The sequence below is a fragment of the Corvus brachyrhynchos genome, unplaced genomic scaffold, assembly GCF_000691975.1.
Source record: "Corvus brachyrhynchos isolate BGI_N302 unplaced genomic scaffold, ASM69197v1 scaffold234, whole genome shotgun sequence".
NCBI classification, from domain to species: domain Eukaryota; kingdom Metazoa; phylum Chordata; class Aves; order Passeriformes; family Corvidae; genus Corvus; species Corvus brachyrhynchos.
This window is the reverse complement of record NW_008237423.1, coordinates 97,110-101,131: the sequence shown is the minus strand read 5'-3', so window position 1 is coordinate 101,131 and position 4,022 is coordinate 97,110. Positions and strand designations below refer to the sequence as shown.

Here is a 4,022-nt window from a genome sequence, read left to right as displayed (position 1 = left end):
GCAGGACTGCAAGGTGAGGTTGTCCCCTCTTGACCCTCGCAGCAGATTTGCTGCTATCAGGCTTCTCATCTTACTGCTGCTGCTAACATTTGATAAGTAACACTGATCTACATGTGCTCCTATGCAACACTAAAAGCCCCTCAGACACCCAGCACCAGTGTCTTCAACGTGTTAGCCAAAGCAACTGCACTCTGGATTGTCAAGAGGCTGAAAGCACCCACATTCAGCATCAAAATCAAAACAAAACAAAACAAAACCCTTAATAATGAAACATTAGATACAGCCAAAACACTGATAATCCAACAATCTGATACCCCTAGCCCAGTCCCTGAATGTGGTGTCTTGGTTTGTGTTTTTTTAGAGATGGGAAGAAATGTTTGGACACAATTGGATAACCCGCATTCATCAGTAAGAGTCTCAAGGGTTTGGCATCTAGATCCCAGCAGGGAAACATGCAGATGTGATCCATTTCCCTGCCAAGAGAGGGACCATACTGCCTGCTCCTCTGTGGACAGCACTGCTGCAGCCTGTGTGGCACCTCTTTTCCCCACGGCTTACCACAAGTTCCATGTCAAGGCATGCAGCCCGAGCCAGTCCCTGAACACATGGTCTTCTGCTGCCATGGGGGTCCTGCTGGTCTCTCCCTCTCCTTGCTATCTGTCCTACCCACAGTATTTGAAGAACAGGTCCAGTACTCAAGACAGTCACATTATCCCTTGCAGTACTGTACAAATAAGCAGCAAACCCTTAGGCATGATGACTGTGCGCAAACTGTTAACTGCCTCAGTTGAAAACAAACACCCCAGGACGATGCTGTTCCGATTTGGTTCTATAAAGAAAGATGCCTGACCGACATGGTGCAGGATGCTGGAGTACAGAAGCCACTGATGCCACCTGACATGGTCACTGCTGCACAGGGAGCTGCCTCTCCCGGATCCCCATCAGCCTTAGCCGTTCACAGCCACACCAGGCAGCGCTAGGGCAGCAGGAGAGCTCTGTTGGCAGCCGTGCTGGGGAGGCAGGAGCCTGAAGACTTTCAACAACCAATCTCAGTTGCAGAGAAAGCAGACATCAGACTGGAGGAACAGCAACTATGGAATTAGTTTTAACAACTTTCATGAATGGTGTGCTGGAAACAGCCAGCAAGGAGGAATGCAGGAGTGGATGGGCAGTAACCAGGCTGTCACTCTCCTCCTTCCTTTAGGTTTGGTGCTGAAGTGTTTCAGTGCACAATCTTTCTGCTTCCCCTTCCCTCTTCCAAGCTATGAATTGATCAACAGAAGTGCAATGGGATGCTGATGGCTACAACTCTATCCCTCCAGAGATGTGGCTTCATTTCTTTTGTCATGGCTCCCCTCAAAAAAACGTTCACTTCCAAGTGTTTAAAAAAGAGCATGCAAAAGTGAATAACCCCACAAACATTTATTGAAAATTATACCAGTGTGTGCATCTCCCTTTCTCTTTGTACTTCCATCAAGATGAGAAAACATCACAGGTACTCATACAGCCTTTTCCACCTCTAGCATAGAAATGGGCACTCATCTATGCAGGGAAACCCTGGGAAAGCAGGGCAAGCCAGAGGATGCCCTGAAAGGCCATAAACTGCTCCCATAGTTTGCAAACACATCAACATTTCAGCACCTCATTTCAGCTGTGTTGGCCTGTTTTAGCCCCCTGCTCTGCAAACAAACAAAGCCAAGCTTCCCAAGGTGTCTCCCAGTGTTTAATGAAGCATTCAAAGGAGGGACTAATGTGGAGGGCAATCTGGAGAGGTGGAGAGCTATTTCTCCTACTATCAAAACTGGCAGCAGGAGGAACAGCAGTTAGGAGAAAGAGGATGGGAAGGAGGCAAGCAGGTAAGGTCTCTAGAGGACCTTATAAATTGAGTTCATACACAGCCTGGAGATCCACAGAGTTCCTCATTGCTGCTCTAGCACAAAGCCATGTGACTTATCGTTCCTGTAGTACCTTATTTTGCCATTTACATTCCCAAAAGTCTCTTGCTACGAGGTGTGATGACTTCTATCCCATTTCGTGGATAGCCAGTAAGTGGGGGTTAAGGCAAGTAATGAGGACTTGGTCACTCATCAGCTGACTGACAGCTGATGAAGGCTGCTTCCTCCTGAGGGGCCAACAGCATTTCTGTGCCACTCAAACAGCAATCCCAAGGGAATTGCCACTGGGAAAGCAAATGCCTTCGCAAACTTATCTTTCCACTTCAAACCCAAAGTTTGCTACTGCATATGCAGAGTTAGAGAGACTGGACAACTTCCTCGTGGTAGCTAGAAAGCTGCTGCCCATTAAGTGATGTGAGAGTCTGGAATCCCAGGACAACAAAAACCAGCAAGAGGTGGTTTAACTCAATAAAGAAGTTCCCTTTTTTTTTCCTGTTTAATGTACAACAGCTGATTTTGAAGATTATTTCTAGAGCCACTGGGAAATCCTCCACATGTCAGGACTACTTCCCAGTGCTTCCGTGTTTGGGGCCAGGCTGAGATACCCAAAGGCTGAATTTTGCTAGTTCTGAGTACTTAAAACTTCAGCTGAAGTCAAAGAGAGCCAAAAGATGGTCAGGCTCTCTAGGAAACAAAACAATCGGGCCTAAGACTTAAATTAGGCAATTAGGTCACACTTTCAAAACATCAGCTTCACTACTTCCCATATATCCATCTCATCTGGGAGAAGAAATATGTAAACGAGATCAGATCCCATAGCAAGAAAAGGAATAAAGCACATCTGTGTTGCTTTCCCCTTTCTATCCATTACATTTTAAAGGTAAGGAATGAGAAAAATGTTTGAATGACCTTACTACAGAACTTTCTAATTTCTTGTTCAGTTTATCTCAGGGTCAACTCTGAAAACAAATACAAGCTTGTTTATAAAAGTCATTGGTTCTAGTAAACCTAAAGACAATTTTTTGAGGCCACCTAATACACAAACTCAAAGTGTAAAAAGGTGCATGTTCTTCATTGCTGAATTAACTTTAGGAAAGTGATTGTATCAAACCATATAACAAGCAAATTAATATTCTTGCTACTTCTAAACTACATGATAGGTTCCAAAATATACTGGAAGTAAAGGAAATGTGTTCTTCCTTAGGAGGACACATTGCTTGTAATCTACAACAGTTTGTCTTCTAACACTGATTTTGTAAAAATTAAAATCCAGTTTACTGAAATAGTTCATTGGTGTTGAAAGTGTCTTACTCCAACTGAACAGTGACTAAACGTAGTACTTTGGAATAAGAACACTTATTAGATTCAGTGTCCCCCCCACCTTTCTAGCACACTGTTTACATAAGAAAAACACCAAAGATCTTTTAAGAACAAAACCCGACCGACATCCTTTCAGACTACAAAACAGTATCACAACCGGACAGGCATTTTTTCAGAGCCCCCCAGTTAAGGTACCCACATTAATTCCGGAGGTCAGAGGAAGGGAGGGGTGACGCACAGAAAGCAGGCACACAGTATCTGAGAGCGAAGGCGAAGCAGCGCTCAGCTGAGAGATGAGAATTACCAAACCTGTCTCCGGGCTGCGGTTATCCTTCCCTGACCCCTCGGTGCGCTGCCCGGGAGGGGAAGCCGCACAGCACAGCCCCACCAGGTGCACCTTCCAAGGCTCCAGCCCAACGCTACATCTGCCCGGGGGCCGGCCCGGGCCCTCAGCGCTGTCCTGCTCCGTCCAGCCCGCCTGGAGCCGGGGCCGCCGAGCATCCCGGCGCGTCCGCTCCCCGCACACTCCAGCCTCGCTCCCTCCCGCCCGCACCTACGCCAATGCTCGGTGCGCTCACTGAACCAGCGAATTGCGCATGTACACAGCAATTAGCGGCGCTCAAATTAAAAATACAATATAAAAAAAAAAATTCTCTTACCTTGTACCTAGACGTATTTTTTTCTCTTTTTTTCAAGCAACCAGCAACCAAGGAGGGAAATGCCGGGAGGCGGCTCCGCGCCGCCGCCGGGGAAGCGCCGTGCCGCTGCTGCCAGGGGAGGCTGCGCTCCGCGCCCCCCGGGCGGGCG

At 47.1% G+C, this 4,022-nt stretch overlaps 1 protein-coding gene across 5 annotated transcripts in view; it reads right to left on the bottom strand.

The window, feature by feature from the left end:
* The window catches only part of FILIP1 (filamin A interacting protein 1), a 108,177-nt gene that overhangs the window by 20,700 nt on the left and 83,455 nt on the right, over nt 1-4,022 (bottom strand). Inside the window, exon 1 of one of the 5 annotated variants that reach the window (XM_017731070.1) lies at nt 3,875-4,001. The exons of 3 other annotated variants lie outside the window; for them this stretch is intronic. The gene's annotated coding sequence lies outside the window, so the exon portion shown is untranslated. Of the gene's footprint in view, nt 1-3,524; nt 3,744-3,874; nt 4,002-4,022 lie in introns of those variants that run through there. One more of the 5 variants, XM_017731071.1, reaches the window with a different exon arrangement.